We start from the raw sequence: 19,350 nt of genomic DNA on the forward strand, positions 1-19,350 counted from the left end.
TGTAACTGAATGACGGAACTCTACCACTTCATGTGTATCCTTCACCAGGTAGAACGTACGACCTCATGGTTTTGATTACAGGGTATAACCTTTGAGTTTACATCTTCAGCTCTAAATACAAAATTATATGTGATGTTTATAAGGAGAAATATAAAAAGATCCCTTCTTCTGATTTCAAGTAACATGGAATCCCTCTTAAAATGCAAAATCCATACTCACATGTCTGAGTCTCAACTCTACAATTAAGTGTACAGTAATTTACTCAAAGTTTTCCTACACAAAATTTGCCCAATCTACTTCTATACGATACTTTCAGTCCAGAAGTAAAGTCTAGGTACTGGCTTCAGGAGGACGTTCAAAGGAAGAATGAAGTAGCTTCATAGTTCACAGTTGCTGGTCTTCAGTGCTCTCCCATGCCACATTTAGTTTCAAGATAGTAGACAAAACGATCCTTTGAAACTATGAAATAGGCCATGTCTTACTTAACACTTTATAGTACTATTTAGATTTCAGTATAAATGTCTCTTCTTTGCAAAAGCTTCCCCTAACAGTTTAAAGTGATTAATTCTGCCTTGTTTTTCAAATCTATTGCCACTTTTCTATCACAGAGACATGTACTTTCTTTCTCCCCTGTCTTGGTTCATTGCGCAGCGTTTTCCGTATAGAAACAAACAGCAGCAGCAACAACAACAATGCTGAAAACACAAACCCATGAGTAAATGGATCGATGCATTTATTTAGCAGTATGTGTTGCAGTATGCCACAGCTGTCTTTGACTACGTCTATCTCTACCACACTAGCAGCTTAGGAGAGTCTACACTAACTTAGAGAATTAGACTGGGGATTTCACCAGCCAAAGGCATTACACGACTGCTCTGTTCAAGTCTGTGCAAGAGCCGTGTTTTACACAGCAATCGCTTGCTTTATGCGTACACGTAAAGTCCAGAGAAAAGTCCACGCCTGTAATTCTCTTTATAATCACCATACATAATTTGGGTTTATTAAAGAAAGCATACCATACTGCAGTGGTGAGCAACTGTAGTTTTGTACAGGCTTTTGATGTCTTCACCTTTTTTTGTGTGCTCTCCTAAATATTTTGAAAGTATAGCATTAGTCCTTCCAAACCATGTTCTGTACCCAGATTATTTGTGGGCATGTTAAGTATGGTCTTCATCCTTAAAACAGTCCCCAATCTGTGATTTCTTTTTTGATGACTATGACAACAAAGAGTCATGATGTCCCAGGAGTACAGTTACTTGGCATGCCTTTATGTAAACCCTAAATGTACCAGAGGAGGACTTCATTCATGTGTCTTGCAATACCTTAACTTCAGATGGAGCCCCGGGCTGCCTGGATCTACTGTTTATCCTAGATACAAGGGAAACAATAGCTATTTCTTTGCTTAAGGGTGGCGTTCTTATCACATGCTTCAGCTACTGACTCTCGTCCTCAGCCCTATGCACTCCACACATGACTTTGTTATCAGGATTAGCAAGAGACGTTCACCTCAGCTTCCAACCCATTTTCTCCTCTGAAATCTCGTGTGAGATTCTTCTCCCCAGTCTTTAGAGTTTAAACCATGTGTCACCGAAGGCCACATCCTTACTGCTGTCTGAGCTACTGTTGTTCAATAGAGCACCCTGGCACAATGCATCATTGTCCCGCACCGGCTAATAACCCGGGGTCCAGCGGGCCTGGCCTGCCATTAACATTTACCGCTGTTCCATTCGTCTGTACTGCATAAAACCCACACCCTGGCCTGGCTCCCCTCATTGTTTTCAGAACCTTGACTCTCCCTACCATTCTCATCATCCAAATTTATTTAAGGATGAAACTATTAGAAACACAATCGGTGAATTAATGTCATAGGGACTGCTGCTGGCAGCTCATCAATTTTTGATATGCCACTCAGACAAATGAAACATAAGCCACCCAGAACAAGGGGACCTTTTGACACTTCAAAGGAAACCCCTATGGGTGGTTTCCTCTTGAAGCTACACTAAACTGGCTCGATCTCCTCAGCTGGAAGCTGCCAATGTCTCATTAACCCCTAAAAAGGCCCGGCATGAGCCTCTCTTTTCAGCTATAATTATGCTATGCACTCCTGTTATGCTGCACGGAATCGCAACACTGTCACCCGCACATTATAAACATCCATCCTAATTGAAAAGCAGATTAGACTCTTGTGTTAATTAGCCAAAAAGCCCGCCCACTTGCATGCATTATGATTGCCTCTTAAATACTGAGGATGTTGAAATCCCTCAGAAAGACAAGGCAGACTTAATTGCAATAACCTGCACATTAAGTTTAATTTACTTTAAATTTACCGGTTTAGCAGGCTCATTTGATGGTGTTAATGTTCTAGCAAATTAATTATCTGAATTAGTCATGCCTGGTGGAGTTTTGCAGCAGAATACATTGTACAGCGGCCTATTAATAACAGACAAACAGGACAGGGTTAATTAGAAGATTATGCTGGAGTTCTTTAAAAAAAGGGGATCTTGCATGAATTCAAATATAATCACCAAAGTGCAAATACAGACTCAGAATATAAACAAACTGAGATTTATTAGACCCCGTGGCATGCCATCCAGGAGAAACAGTAAAACCTGATGGTGAAGTATCCGACAGCAAGAGCCTCTTCCACGCACTTCTGTGGATCCCTCCACTCCACAGACTGTTGCCCATCAGTGTGCATATGTGGAAGCCGTGGTGGGCAACCGAATGCCTTCCACAGGCTGCAGAGATGGAACTGGTACGGCAGCTAGAAATACCCTCCCTGGCTCACTCTGATGCCCTTTTAGTAATTTACAGCACCTTCAATGCGTTCTGGACCTCACTCTTAACCGTCTCTTTGATCAGATCATGATACCATTAGTCCATAACTAATCTGAAGCAATGATTATTTACAGACTGTCTTTTCTATCCAGAAAAGGTCCTTCCAGGATAGATCTTTCCAGGATTGTGTTAGTAAAAATCAGGGTAAGGTCAGAATGGAAATACAATGGTCCAAAGATTAGATCATTAACTCCTTTAGGTAATCATCTAGGTGATTCTAACTACCATCATGAATAAGACATTCTTTTTCCTTTTTTTTTTTTTATCACCAGATTCAAAGCCAGAACCAGAAGTCTAGGAGAGGTTTCAAGACATATCCTTAATGTTTTGGAGTGGATGAAGTATAAAGCAATATTAGCATAAATTTTTGAAGAATGATTTAATCTACAGACGGTCCTACGGTATCGGTTCAGTCCTGACAAGTATGGACTCTCTCTAAAGTCTGTGTAATGGTCCCATCACAATGAATGTTCTCTCTACACTTGGTTCTGCACATGGGCACTTCCTGCCATCCGCAGCAGCAAGTGACAGCCCCTGGGTGTCACGCTAATAATCTTTGACTGCCTTGAACTAAATACGGCCATGAAGTGATTGACCCGAACATGCCAGATTATTGATTGGGCTGGAAATGCCCGAGCCATCATTTGGAACAGTCACTGCTTTTGTCTTGATCCCATCCACAGCTGTCACACTGTGGAGAACCATTGCAAGAATCCACAATTTGCATCCTTCATACATCTATGCTACTCTGCTTAAAATAAAAATGCCACCACTTGAAAGACTGAGTTGCTGATTCTCACCTTCTCTCTTTTTGTTCTAATTATCTCATCAAAAGCCAAGGGTTTGGGTTGAGTGGAGGGAGACATGAAGAATATGTAAACTTGCTTTATGGGTATATTTAATTTGGGGGAAAATAATGAAAATAAAATTTGTTTCAATATGTTCTCTGTACTGTGTCAATATATCATGCGGCTCATGGCTGGAGTCATGTTTACTGTCAGGGTGGTAGGGTTCTTTTGTTGCTGTTTTGTTTAGTCGTTGTTGTAGTTCTCTGTTGAATTAACAATTTGCAGCAGTAAATGAAACTGGCACAAAAAGCAGGTGTTATTAAAACTGGGCAGGAAGAGGACAATAACAACATCATCCCTCTTTAAAGGCCAAGACGCGTAGGGCTGAAACGACTCTGGAACCCATGGGGAATAGGAAATACAGCATAAAGCAAATGGATTCCAGTGACACATAAACAAAAGGCAAATGACTAATATATTTACATGTAACATGTGGTGTATTCATTGCACACCATGGTGACAGAATTGTTTATTTCATTTATAATTTATACAACAAAACCTTATTAAATGTGTAACTAGTTTGCCAGATGATAATATACATGGGAGATGAGGCTTCCATTATACAGCGTCAGTAGCAACAAAAGGTTTGCATATCTGAGTTAATTTCTCCCAGTTCTTCCCTTCCTGTGGTGTGCTCTCAGAATGGAATCCTGCATCTCTTCAGCAACAGTGACACCATGGTAAGAAGATAGCTGTGGATTTCTGGAACAGAGAATTCACTGGCAAAAGACACCCACATTTGTGTATCCTAGAATATGTTTTAAAAATATTAAGGATACCCAGAGTGGAACCTCAAGGTAATTTCAGAGATTCTAGGGAGAAGTTTCTCTGGTCAAACAGCATGCTGTGACAAGCCAACAGCACTCGAATTTGGGATGAGGCCAGAGATTACTCTAAAGACCCAAGAAAAAGGTTAAATGACTTTACCTTGTCACCTTCCTTCAACTGAGCAATCAGCCTAACACCTTTATGGCAGCTCCAGAAGCTACTCCAGACGGGGACATATGACTGGAGGCCCACACAGATTGGGGAGGTCATCAGCCCCCAGAATAATCTGGCAGGGATTTGTTTATTTATTTTGCTTTCAATTCTGTAGCAGAAGAGCCCTTTCTGTACCTATTTGCTTTGTATGTGAAAACCTAACTCAGTTGTTATTCTTCTGGTTCCTTTCCACCTAAGAAAAGAACACCTCCTCTTGGGGGACCTTCCTCCTATTTGGTGAGGATAAAATTGTTGCAGGACGTTCGTGGTGTGTGATATGAGTGACGGTGGGATAGGTAGGGTGTGTTGGGTGGGGTGATGGAAGTGAGGTGATGGAAAAATGCTTTTAAACAATAAAATGTATTTTACTTTCAAGCCTGGAGCTGTCAGGCTTCATTTCAAATAATGCACTCTGACAGTTCATAGCTACTCTTAAAACCAGGCCGAAGCTTCTGCACTTGCAAACTAGTGTGATAAAACATGAAAATACTTTATTCAGGTAAAGTGGAAATAGCTGTGCGGTTTGGTTAAGTTACACAGAAACCCTTTTCTCTCTAAATTAATGTACTGTGTCGATGCCTTGCCTGTGACGCTCCTGCTGTCCACTTAATGAAAGTCCTTTCTGTAAGAACTGCGTCTTAATGCCTCAAAGCATTAGTCAGTGCTGCAAACCCACAGCTGGAGAACTTTGAATGCTTAAGACGGACATCAGAGGACATGAATCTTGGTGCTGCCAGTCATAACTGAGATGTGTAAAGTACACAAGTTTATTTTGCTTCATCTTATTGGCTGGAAATGAGGAAACAGTTGTTTGTTTTCATTTATTTTATTTTATTTTTATATAGTTTTCTTTATACTGGTTCTGTGATCTCGCACATGGGTGTTGCTGAAGCTGGCCAGTGTTAATCAGGCACACAACAGTAGGATGTAAAACAAAAGCAAAGCCATGTGTTATCAGTGTTGAGGTTCATCTTGTAGCAAAGCCAATGCTAGCATCCAAGATGGGAATAAGGTGCACATCGTGTGCTCTCACAAAGTCACTCTTCATTGTGGTGGCTGTTGGTTACTCATGGGAAACAGCCACAGAAAGTCAAATCCAGATGTGGAATCAAACTACAGTTGATAGACAGAAAACCTGACGAACTGCTGTGCTGGCTCTTCTAAGATCGTCAGTTAGGTGGGACATGCCTTCTTCTCATTGGATAGCTGGAGGTCTTAAGTTGGGGGCATTACAAATAGAGAGCCAGGACATTGTGGGTTGAATTATGCCTTTTTTCTGCCCACTGATGTGTTGAAATCTTAACCCGTTACTTGTAAAGTAGCTGCATTTGGAGATAAGATATTTAAAGAGATAAAAGAAATGGCTCCTGGTCCATAGTCTGCTATCTTTTAAAGGAAAAATGATGACAAGGGAATTTGTACAAGCAAATTTAAGTAACGGTATAATCAGGCTACCCATAAGCCCAGGAGTGAGAGACCTCAAAAGAACAAATGTTACTGGTACTTTTAGCTAATATTATTCTCTAGAGTGGCTAAGCCACAGTGTGTGGTGTGTTGTTATGGCTGGGCTGATAAACTAGTAAAGAGAGCTAGGCTGGGAGGACTGCCATCCTCGTCTAGTCAGGAGGACAAATGACAGCTGTGTGAGGTGAACTGAGGAATACCTATTCTTTTCAGATAATTCCATAGAGTCTGCGAAAGGCTAGTGTTGAAGTTAATTTAAATCACAAGTGAGCAACTTGTTGGATCCTACTGCTTTTTAACTATCTGGACATCAGAACATGGTTCCTGGAAAATTAGTGTGGCCAATAAGTTTAGAAACACTACATCTTCTCCCTTTCTCTTAGCAAGCCAAAGATTATTAGCATACAAAAGCAATGTTTGCTGATATTAAAGAGAGCATGCTAATTTTATTAAATCAAAGAGTTAAACTTATTGAAACATCTTCTACAATCCAGCACAACAAGGATTTTTTAAGTGTTACATTGCTTTCTCATCTGTTAGTGCTGGTGCCCCCCCATCTGTATTGCTAAGTGAAAATAGAATTCTCTTTTGCTAATAAAGTATCAGTATTTGTATTAGTTTCTGAAGGCATTAACCTTCGTAACTCTCAACTGTGGCTAGCATGCCCCACCCAGACCTGTCATCTTAATCATAATTCAAAGTTCTTTTTAAGTCTTGGCTTCTTCATGTAAACATTCCCTTATTTTTTTCTCTCCATTCTTTCTCACTGTAGGCCATCACCCATCCATCATTGTGAACTCTATTCTGGAACAAAGTTGAAAGAACCTCACAAGAGAGTTAGTCCTTGGTCTTCTATTGATGAATTTCATTTCTCTTTGTCTTCCCATTGGAAGACTCTAGAAGGTATAAGGCTCATTGTGCTTGAATCTTGGCACAGAATAGAATGTCTGACATAGTGAGTAATTCCCAAATTAAGGGCAGACCAATGAATCAAGCCCTGGTTATTGGCTGACGTTCTGGTATTACACTCCCTGGCCACACAACATGGTCTAACTTTTAAATTCAATTACACTAATAGAATAAAAATGCATTTCAATGGAATGTTGTCAAAAAAGTACCATATTAAATCAGAAAGCACTATTCTAAAGCCTTTAAAGATGATAATGATATAATATAAAACCCATATTTATTGCATTCCCACTATGAGCCTACCTCTTGTTAAATGCTTTCTCTGACTACATTAAATTTCTGTACAGCCGTGATGGCTGTGAGTCTTGTATATCCTTCCTTTTCAAGCCAGAGCTGAAACACTACTCAATTGTTATCAATGAATAAAGGAATGAAATTATGTAGTCTATGTATACAATGGAAATATATTTAGCCATAAAGAAAAATCAAGTCATTGATATATACAATAGAGCTGGTAGAAATCACTATATTAAGCAAAATAATACAGACTCAGAAAGGCAAACAGCATGTATTTCTCATATGCAGAATTTTAAATTTGTGTATATGTATGTGTGTGTGTTTGTATATGTGTGTGTGTGTCCATCTCTTTGTCTGTCCATGTCTGTATTAATCCTAAAAATTGAAAGGAAGTGAAGAGCAAGTGGTAGGGAAGAAAATAGAAAGCAATGGAATAAAGCTATTATTAAAACAGAAGAATAACTTGAGGGACGGATACTAGTAAGAGGAACATGGGAACATGAGGGAGTATAGAGGGGGAATGAGGTAAGTAAGAGGAAAGCACTGCCAATGAAACTCATTACTTTCTAACTGAAAAGTAAAGTAATGATTAAAACTAAAACAAACCAAAAATAGATGCTGCGTTGTCACTACCACAGTGATAAAGTGATATGCAAATGAACTTCAAAGGAAAAATAATTAGTATGGACTCATGGCTTTCATCCACGGTTGATTGGCCCCATCAACCCCAGCTTGTATTGATGTGAAACCATGACAAAGAGGACAAAGTAGAGAAATACTTCTCACCTCATGATAGTCATATGGAAAGACTGAGAGAGAAAGAGAGAGGGGGAGGGCACCTTGTAAGATAAACCCTTGAAACACAGCCACAGTGACACACTTTCTCCAACTAGGTTCTGTCTTCTGGAATCCCACTTAACCAACCAGTGGTTTAATCCATTGATGAAGTTAGTACTCTCGTCATCCAATCTTCTCCCAAATAGCAATATTTTGACATACAAATGTTTTGAAAGTACATTTCATTTTTAAACCACAACATGGCTCATTCCCAAATATTAATGCCCTTGACCAGACTGACAGCTATTACTTTAGTCAGTTTCTCCAGACTCCCTTTCCATGAACATATCTTTTTCCAGAATCCACAAGAGCATCTAAGAGTGCCTTGCTTATTTACATTCTTTTTAAAGTAGTTTTTCATTGCTAGGCATAGCTGACAAAATCTTAGTATTAATCAAATTATGAAATTATGCAAGTACCTAGATTATTTTTGTTGGATTATAGAACGAAGAACAAGTTCATGATCCTTAGCAGACTGTGGCCAGTGGAGAAAATGCTGTGGTAGCCATTGCCCTTAAAAAGAAAGATAGGAGGATGATTGCTCTGCTCCTGGTGTCTCTAAGTTATGAATCACCAGATATCAAAATAATAATCTACACAGTGTTTTAGAAATAGAAACCATGTTCAAGAGAAATGCTCAAGGGTTTGTCTCGGTGATGCTATTCATGCTTTGAGCCTGCATTAGTGAGAAAAAGAGCTTCCCATGAATCCCTCTTGGTAGTTCAGAAAGTAAATCCTGTAGGGTATGGTTCATGATAGTCAAAACATAGAATCGATCCTCTACTAGAATTAACAACAGGATGAGACTCTGACAGATGTAGTGGAATTCCTGCTGAGTCCAGAGGTGAAAGAAGATACAGGAAACAGGCTATGGAGCCTGTGAAAACAGCTCAGCAGAAACAGGCAAATGTCAGTTCCTATGCATTACTGCTGACCTTGCCTCTAGGAAATCACACCACACAATCTACTAGGATAGGAATATGTGGTGTCGGTTTGATGTGAATTTTCCTTCCATTTGGTTCAGAAGAAAAATTATGTCAAAGTAATTATTTAAAGTTACAATACAAGAAAGAACTACAGACTGTTGTCCATTGACCACAGACCTTCACCACAGAAAAAGCCATTGCATGATCCTGTGCATTGTAAAGGAAGCAGTAAGAGGCTTAGCTAAGAATGATGCAAATGCACCCAGAGAAGTTTCTGCATCCTTTCACTTTTCTTTCCATGCAGATATAGTCAGTAGAGTATAGCAAAGATGAGAAGTCATGAAAATGTACACATGACGGTTCATCCACAAAATAAGGATCATGTCTTCTAAAATTGGTGTAGGTTTGGATTTGAGTTTTGCGGGAATAGTTTTCAAATAAGGAGAATGTATTTGAATAAGCCCCAAATCAATACTTTATTTTCTAATCAATAATTCACTTTATAACAAAATAACCATTGTGATTATAATATAAATCTATTATTATCTGTATGAGTGGCCTTTCTGGTTGTGATAAAATAGCTGAAAGAAGCAAGTTAAGAAAGGAAGTTTATTTCAGTAGGGGTAAGCAGGGAGATTCAGGGAGAGACAGAGGCATACAGAGAGAAAGTGTAGGAGGGAGGCCACTTGTTTGGTTCCCGGTCACCCAGCTAGCTTAGGTCCAAAATAATCACACAGAAACTATATTAATTAAAATACTGCTTGGCCTATTTGCTCTAGCTTCTTATTGGCTAACTCTTATATATTAATTTAACCCATTTCTATTAATTTGTACATCACTACAAGATTGTGGCCTACCAGCAAAGTTTCAGCATGTCTATCTCCAGCAGCTTCATGGCTTCTCTTTGACTTTGCATTTTTCCTCCCAGCATTCAGTTCCATCTTCCCTGCCTACCTAAGTTCTGCCCTATCAACAGGCCAAGGCAGTTTCTTTATTCATTAACTGATAAAAGCAACACACAGACAGAAGGACCTCCTACATCATTTCCCCGTTTCTGTTTAAACAAAAAGGAAGGCTTTAACATAGTAAAATGAGATTAAGAGAGACAGAGATACAGAAAGAGACTGAGAGAGACAGAGATGGAGAGAGACATAGATGGAGAGAGACATAGATGGAGAGGGATATAGACATACAGAGAGACAGAGGTACATAAAGAGAAAGAAATCAAGAGAGACAGAGATAGAGACTGAAAAGGAGAGATGGAGACAGAGACTGAGAGAGGCAGAGACCATGCAAGTTTAGAAAGTAGGGCTGTCTGGTCCCTAACTCATATCTCCTTAGAACAATCCATGTTCTCCCTATAGACCTCATATCCTAAAGTTTCCAGAGCCTTCCAAACCAGTGACATCAGCTGGGGATCACATAAGCCTGAGTGCTGCATTAACATTTAAACAATGATATCACCTAGCTTCCTTCAACACTCTAGAGCTCCACCATCCTCAATGACTAGAATAATGATCAGCACACATTAAGAACTAATCAAATGGTGTGGGAAGTTCTTCTGTATATGTGTTGCTTTTATTGGTTAATGGGTAAAGCTGTTTCAGCCAGTGGCTTAGAAGAATAGAGCTAGGCGGGAAAACTAAACTGAATGCTGGGAGAAAGAAGGCAAAGTCAATGGGATGCCATATAGTTGTCACAGGAGACAGATAGATGCGCTAGAACCTTGCTGGTAAACCACAAGCATTGTGGTAAAATAAAATGGGTTAATTTAAGATATAAGATATAATATGTTTAAGCTATTGACCAAACAGTACTGCAATTAATATAGTTTCTGTGTAATTATTTCGGGAGGCCAGGAAACAAATAAGTAGCCTCTGACTACAATCAAATATACTTTTGAAGACATACAAGATTGTAGAATTTGTTTTTAAAATTATTCTTGACAGAATTTGGTTGGTGGACAGGAATTTGGGCTGATCACTTTAGTGATATTTTCTTTGTATTTTAATAAAGCTTGCCTGAAGTTCAGAAAGTAAAATAGCCACATTGATCAGCATTACAGACCAGGCAGTGGTGACACACACCTTTAATTCCAGTAACCACACTAGTTTGCCATAGAAATAAGGTGTTATTCATGCATGCCTTTAATCCCAGACCTAGAGAGGAATATAAGACAGGAAAAGACAGCTGTCACACACAGTCTCATTCTGAGGATTCCTAAAGGAATGATCGCCATTTCGGATTGAAGTAGAGGTAAGAGCCAATGGCTGGCTGTTTTGCTTTTCTGACCTTCAGGCGAGCTTTATTTAATATAAAAACAAATGAAATATCAGTACAGATCACTTTAAGAGAGAAACTCAAAAGATGAAAATCACTTAGTTTTAATTTTAATTTATTATTTTAAAGAAAATTTTAATGTGTTACTCACTGTATATGTGATGCTGTGTTATATAAGGATGTTTTCATACATGCATTCCCCGTGCATTGGGCTTATTGTTCACATATTCTCTAACCATGCTTTTTCTCCTCCTCTTCCCATAAATCCTCCCTTTTGATAGTTTCATGTCTACTCTCATGTCTTATAGACATACTTGGTTTTATATGGTTTTATACATCTATTTATAACCTAGGAACCACAACTGAGAAAATATATTTTATGAGACTGGCTGAATTCACCTAATGTGATTGATTGTCCTATGCTATTTACATTTTCCTGTGATGACATAACTTTGTCTTCCTCATAACTAAAATACCCCATTGTTTCACATTTTCTTTATCCATCCCTCTGTTAATGGACACACAGGATGGTTTCATACCTCAGTTGTTGTGAATAGTGCTGCCGTGCACACTGATGTGCAGATGTCTCTCTGCATATATTGACTTGGAATGTTCAAGTTAAACTCCTAGGGCTGGTACAGCTGGCCATTTGCAAATTTCAGACTAGTTTGCCTTCTCCCCAACAGTATATAAGGGATTCTCTTTTGCCACATCTTTTCCAGCATTTGTTCCCTCAATGATTAAGATTCCATCTGGGGTAAGATGTAATCATAAATTGCATTTCTCCGAAGGTTAGCAAAGTAGAATAGTTTTTGTGTGCTTGCTGATCATTTTTAAAGAACTCTGTGTTCATTACTTAGGCTGTTTGATTTCTTGCTATTTAATTTTTGTAATTATCTATATATTCTAGATAATAATCCTCTGTTAGACAAGTATTTGTCTGATATTGTATTCCATTTTATAATCTGGACCTTTACTGAATTAGCTAAATGAAAGTCTTTTAATTTTATAAGGTCCTATTTGCCAGTTGCTTGTATTATGAAATTCTTTTTTTTTTTTGCATCATCAGTGGATTAGTACATTGTGATGATTGTTATTGGCACTATTATTTGTTTAAAAGCACTTCATTTGCTAAGTATATTCTGTATTTTTGCAAATACTTTAAAGGAAATCATATATGATTTTAACAGTCCCCTTGTGAGACAAAAGTTATTCTTTCTATTTTGTTTCTTTTATTCCAGAATGGTGAAATCTTAATAACTTGCTTTCTTCTTCTGTCAAATTTTGTGTGACCCAAGATATCAACTTTATTTTTCTCTGGTTCTAATAAAATGATGCCACATAAGAGCAATATACATGGTCAAAGACAGGACAAATAGGGTCCAGAAATCAAGATTTGGGAAGGACAACAATAAAAGCTAGTGCCGGGATTTTGAATTGTGCCCACAAACAGCAATCATATCTTCTGGAATCGTTATCTCAAAAATAGAGGCTTACTCCATATACTGTTACTTGTACGCATGTTTCCAGGATTGACTGTAAGGTATTGGATAAGCAGTTGGTGTGCCCCTTCCCGGGGAAGACTATTTCTCCTGCTCTCAGCATTCCTTAGCTGCTTGTAGTTTTTTGTTCAGAGCTGAAGCCTCATAAGCTTTCCCTCATCCACTCTGACATTTTGTCCATTGTCGTCTTTGTGCAGCTCATGTTTGGGCAGCCATATTGCTCATACTTTATGGTTTTAGAATTTGACATCGCTAGGAAACACAATCTCACAGCAAACTCCTTGATCTTTGGCTCTTACCAACTTTCCATCCTCTCTTCTGCTTTGTTCTCTAAGCCTGAGATTCGGAAGTGATTTATAGATGTATGCATATGCTTAAATGTGTACAATAATAATTAATGAAAAAAAGAGGCCAAAAAATTTGAAAAAGAGCAACAAGGAGATATGGGAAAAGTTGAAGGGAGGAAGAAGAAGGGAGAAATATGGCAATATGTTATCTAAAAAAATAAAGAATATAAATAAAAAGTAGAGGCTTTGATGAAAACTGAGTGATTTACACAAGTCAATGTATGATTATTATTATACAAAAATGAAGGTGTTCTCATCTTTGTTAGATTCTGCATTGGAATGATACAGCTAAAATAAAAGATAACTATATTTGTAATTAAACTTGAAAATACACTTTTGTGATGTAATCTTATCACACAGAAGTTGTACCTACTATTTACTTGAGTTTATAGGTAAGTATGCACCCTTGAAACCTTTATATGCCATAAACACAGCTGCTACTTCCTAAACTTTCCTCCTATTCTCTTTTTATTATAGCCAGTGTTTGCTATAGGAAAACTTGGCATAATCTCCACCCTCTTAAATGACTAGTCCAAGTAAAAGGAAGATTGCCAGGTCTGAGTTAAAGGACACTAAGCTTCAGATGTATCAGACAAGCAAGTCTTAGAGATCAGCCACATGGAAGGGTACCCATCGTTAATGACACTAGGTCATATACTTTTATCAAAAAGTAGATTTTTATGTTAAGCCTGTAAGGATATAAAGACAACAATCAGTCCAGAGCTCTATAGGGAAAAACAATGTATTCTAAGGATTCTTAGGAGTTCATCACGGGCAGTGATACACTTATTTCTTTGAGAATCCCTGAAATCCACCTGCTGTTCTCATGACCCCATGTTATCAGACTTCCTAGCTACTTATAACCCCTGTTCAGGTTCTTTAACTAGAGATGGTGCCCTGGACATCTTAATGTGTATGTTTGTCATGGATTTAATGGCATATTAATGCAGCAATTGCTTCCTTATCTCCACAAGTGCATAACCTCAGCTACTAAGGCCGTACAGTATGATGGCATGGTGTCAAAGGGCTCCTTCTACAGTCTGTTTCTGAGAAGAGGGAAAATCAAGTTAAACTATCTGTGTACTCAATAAAGATTAATTTCTACATGCTACTGCCTATTATTTCTACACATTTAATAAAGATAGGATTTCTCCTCCTAAGCTATCATACTTATTAATGCTTTTCAGTCATTCTCTCTGTAGTTTTGACCAAGTTGCTTTCTCAAACATATATCTGATGATGCAATTCAGGGAATTGGATACAATTACACATAGAGCCTAAACTCAAGATCAAGTTTCCTTATAGGGGTGGGTCAGAGTCTCATACGTCTTCCAAGGCTTCCTGGAGTTCCCTTAGTGAAGTGTGGACTCCTGATCTTCCTTGCGTCCATCTCTTAACTGTTGAATTTACAAGTGTGTTCCACTACACTTAAGAAAGCAGCCGGTATTTCTCCACTAAATATGATGGTAGTTGTATCTCTTTCTACTGAGCATTGATAGTGACTTTGGCCTTGCCGTATAGTGACTCTGACTTCTAACCTTTCCCTTGGTAATTCTCTTACAAGTCCAGATAACAAAAGATTGTTTCTACAGCTGGCAGATTCAAGAGTACAACAACTTAGAAAAAAAAAAATCCAAGCATCAAAGAATGCTCCATTTTGTTGTTGTTTTTAAAACGTTTAAATTACAGATTCAATATCTCTGTCTTTATGTAACTAGTTTGCTCATAACAAGTCGTATTGAACTAACATCTAGAAAGATCATGTGGAATGGGTTGTAGTAATAGTTTATAAAAACATGCTTGTGGATGATAAAGAACCTAGATTCTAAAGTATTTTTTGCCTGTAAATAAAAGCGTATTATGCAAGTATTAGAGAATTGTAGTTTTCTCTCATTTTTTGTCTAACATCTGTAAGCCAAGGACTTCTGTATGAGCGAAAACATTTCTGCCTATATTCTACATCCAGTTCTTCTCATGCAGCTGAGCTTCAAGGAGGAGGAGGTTTGAGCATGTAATAGGAGAGCTAAGAATTAAGTGATACTGACTTCTAGAAATCCTTTGTATGTTACGTTCTCCTGTTCCTTCAGGCAAACCCACCTTGAGTTTGTACATGAAGCATTGGCAAGAATCCTCAGGCAGGCCTGGAGACTGACTATGTTCTGGCATTCTCTTCTTTGGATTTGCCAACACATTGATTTGAGAGTTGCAGGAGTCAGAGATAGTTGTTCTCTTGAATAAGAATGATTTACCTCTACTCGGCTCTTCATTTCCATTTTGCCTAATCTTCAAAGTTCACCTCTTTGTCCCTCGCTCCTGGGGTGCATCTCTGGTGCAGTGGCTTGTGTAACACTCCCTTTGTCTACTCAGCTTGTACTTGCCCTTCAATCTTGGCTCCCTTCTCTGCCCGATGACTTGACCACAGAGCATTACTTCCTAGAACATTTTGGGGGAAAATTATTCATTCTCAAATAGATTTTCTTTTAGACTTTTATCTGTGATATTCTGTTACATCACTTACTTTAAAACTTAGAGCTGGAAAGTAATTATTGCCTAACATTGAACTGAGTCCTAAATTCTTTGTGTATCTCATGGCTATGTTAGTTAAAATTCTTAAAAAGTAGACCCTTTTGGTGAAATGCACTAGTAAGAATTTCATTTGGTATTGCACAGCCAATTGTGCTCCTCCCCGGGGAAGACTATTTCTCCCACTCTCAGCGTTCCTTAGTTGCCTGTGGTTCTTTGCTGAAGTTGAGGCCTCCTGGGATTTCCCCCACTCCACTTTGGCGTGTGTGTTGTTGTTGTTCGGGTCCATTTCATGTGTAGACAGTCAGGTTGAGAAAAAAAAGGTTAGGGATTTAGAAAAGAACAAGGAGGAATATCTAGGAGAGTTTGGAGGGAGACAGGGAAGGGAGAAATGCAATTATATTATATCAAAATAAAAGAAATAATAGAAAAGAATTTCAGTAAACATTCAAAGCCTCTCAAGATTTAATTTTAATTTTAGCTCTAAATGTGAAGAAAAAGAATGTAGTATTGATTTTGAACCATTTTCTTTCTTCTTGAACGCATGGTAGATAGTGGGATAGTGTGGCTTTGCCCCTTGAGACTGGAATAGCGCTAGATAACGTTTGTCTCCAACTATTCATATTTTAGGCAAATTTTATAGTTTTTTCTTTATTGAGCTAGATTTATAGGGCTGTTTTTCCAAGTCATGCATCCTCTTATTAAGAGAAAGAATTGTGTTTTACGCCCAGGTGTACCTGATAATTGCACCAAAGAAGCCTGTACTGTACAGGCAAGAATTTGCCTTCTGCACAGACATCCAGAGCCCCTCCCTGGAGCACAGATGAATGCTAGGTCTAGGTTAGCACCGTTCACTACAGATCCTCCATCCTTCACTGCCAGTCACCACCATATTCTTCTTTTGTACCCTGATAATACACTTTTATTTAGTTCTGCTGCCAAGGTTCTTCCAGCTGTCATTTTAAAACAAATCAACTTATTCACAGAACCAGATATCTTGTTGGAATGTGCTAAAAATTAAAAGCTAGCCTGTAATGTACATGATACTGTATTTTGATATATGAAGTCATCATCTATCCATATGGAGAGACAGTAGAGAAAAACAAACAGTTGATTTTTTCCCTTCACTTTGACCCTTTGGTACTCAGGAGACTGACAGAGGAGATTGCATAATATGACACCAAGTCTCTAGATCATTAGCACTAAATCCAATCTAGAATAATAATGGTCTCAAGTGGTTATGTCGAGGCTATCCAATACCTTACAAGAAGTACATTTGTGTTGTGCTAGATTTCCAGGAACTTATCTATAGCAGTTTCTAAATCTACTGTTTCTTAGAAGGATTTCCCCTCCAGTTCATAGATATATAAAAGGTATTTCCTCCAGCAGATCCTGGAATACATGGAAAACCTTGAATTACTTCTCCAGATGTGAGAGAATATCCTCTTCTTAATACGATAACATAGGGAAGTGCTGAGTTTACTTGCCATAATACTATGCGGTGAAAAGGAACATGTTCATCGTACAAAGCCCACAAAGACAGCCTGGGGATCTGCCCTGTAGCTATGCATTTCTTCGGGACTTGTTTAAGAACAGGGACTGGTTAGGTGGAGACCATCTGTAAACAGGAGGATGAAGCTACATCCTGCATGTTATGGACCGAGATTCCAGTCAGACTGCTGTGTATACTGCTTGCCTACATTAGTGGGCAAGGCATGTAATCTCTGCCTATCAGATACCACACTCTAATACAGCTGTTGTGGGTTTTTTTGTGTGAGCTGGCCTCTGTGAAAGACTTAGGATGGTACCCAGCACATGTAAGCATCAGTTATTACTACTATTAGATCAAATACAGAAACTTATACTTCATAATACATGCAGATATGTTCCTGAGTCCATAATTTTTCAGTTCACTTCAGTGAACTAGGAAAATCTACTGTGTTTATTTGACACTGGAGTACCAGGTTATCAGCAAGCTGATGGGGATTCAAACGGGAAAAAGACATAATCATTATCTTTAAGGGTTTCATCATTTAAAAAGGCAGATATGCTCCAAAATATTCTCAAATACTGTGTTATGTATATGATTAGAATTGTCAAACTGTTATGAACACACACAAACACACTCACATATGATGAAATAACCCTCCCTGAGAGTATTACTCAAAGAAAGACACATTCAACCAGCTATGGAACGGGAAGTAGAAATGTATCATTCAACAGTCAGGACCTGGAGATGGGACTTCATTTTTAGATGATAAAGGATCTGTATTTCAACTTTTCCAGTGCATAGATTTTACCAAATTGGTGTTATTGTTTTTTAATCAAGCATATTCCCTGTAAAAGGCTAGTCTTAAAGAAGCGGGAGGAAGAGAAAGGGCAATGATCGAAAATTAAAAGAAGAGGAAAAAGGAAAGAGCCTAACTTTTCCAAAAGTAAAGTTAAGGACATGAAGGGAAAATGATTTCCTGTGTCATTTCCTAATAATAGGCAAGTCCGCTTATTTTAGTCAGTTAATAGGACACACGAAGCCGAGGAAGGAGCTGGGCCTTACTGTTATGAATGGAAGAACTTTACTTGGAGATAGCTTCCTCCAAGGAAACGTGGCTGTTTTAACTGATGTCTGTATGGTATCCGGATCTGTCCCTCAATAGGTAATGCACTGACATTTCAACCGCAGTTTGCCCAGTTCTGCCTCACTGGCCATTGGGGAAATTCATCTAAAGCTGCAAAAAGGACCAGAAATGTTTGCATCGCATTAATAAACGGGAAACCGAGGAAGCTGCCAACTGGCAGCCGAGTGTATTTTGGTGGTTTGATAAGGCTACTAAAGAGTTTATGATGTGACAGATGTTTCAGTACACTATTGTGAAATGAATAGATTATGAGAAGTAATTAGATGTACATTGGAATCAATGCTGTTATCATCGAGGCCTTCGGGCGATGCGGTAGATGAGAGTCTTGGCAGCAGGTGGTCCAATGGCTCTGAGACAGGAAGACACACCGCGGGAGACTGAGTGACAGGTTTCCCAGATCCAGGGGGTGAGAGATCTGAGCTGGGGCTTGCATTTGTAATCTTTACTCATGTATAAATAATAACAACTCCGCCATTGACTTCATATGCTATGTCATCGCCCCTGTCACCTCTCACAGACACAGTGCTGGTCTCAGCCACACAGTTTTTCTCCAACTTGCTCTTCTCAAATATGCATATGCATGTCAACTGCAGCTGACAGCTCTATCAGTTTTTTTTTTTGAAGGAAGATTTTTATAGCTAATCATCAGATGATTACATTTATTTTTAATGCCTGGCATTGAGCCGCCATTGTACAAGCCTTCCTATAGGTTTCAGATCAGAGCCTGCAAAGCACTTTAACTGCCTTTCATCCGGAAGTCAACTTCTCTCTGGCTCAACGACTCACATTTAAAGGGACACGTTGGCTTCTCTGCTCTGTAAAATCCCTTTGCAGGAGACTTGGCAGGGTCACCCCTCCATGCTTGCAGCAACCATATGGAGCCTGCTGCTTTCAAGAGGAGGTTTGCTTTCTGCCAGTATCCAGGGTCAGCTATGGGCACACTGGGGAATGCTGAAGTTTCC

The sequence above is a fragment of the Arvicola amphibius genome, chromosome 13 (genome assembly GCF_903992535.2).
Source record: "Arvicola amphibius chromosome 13, mArvAmp1.2, whole genome shotgun sequence".
NCBI classification, from domain to species: Eukaryota; Metazoa; Chordata; class Mammalia; order Rodentia; family Cricetidae; genus Arvicola; species Arvicola amphibius.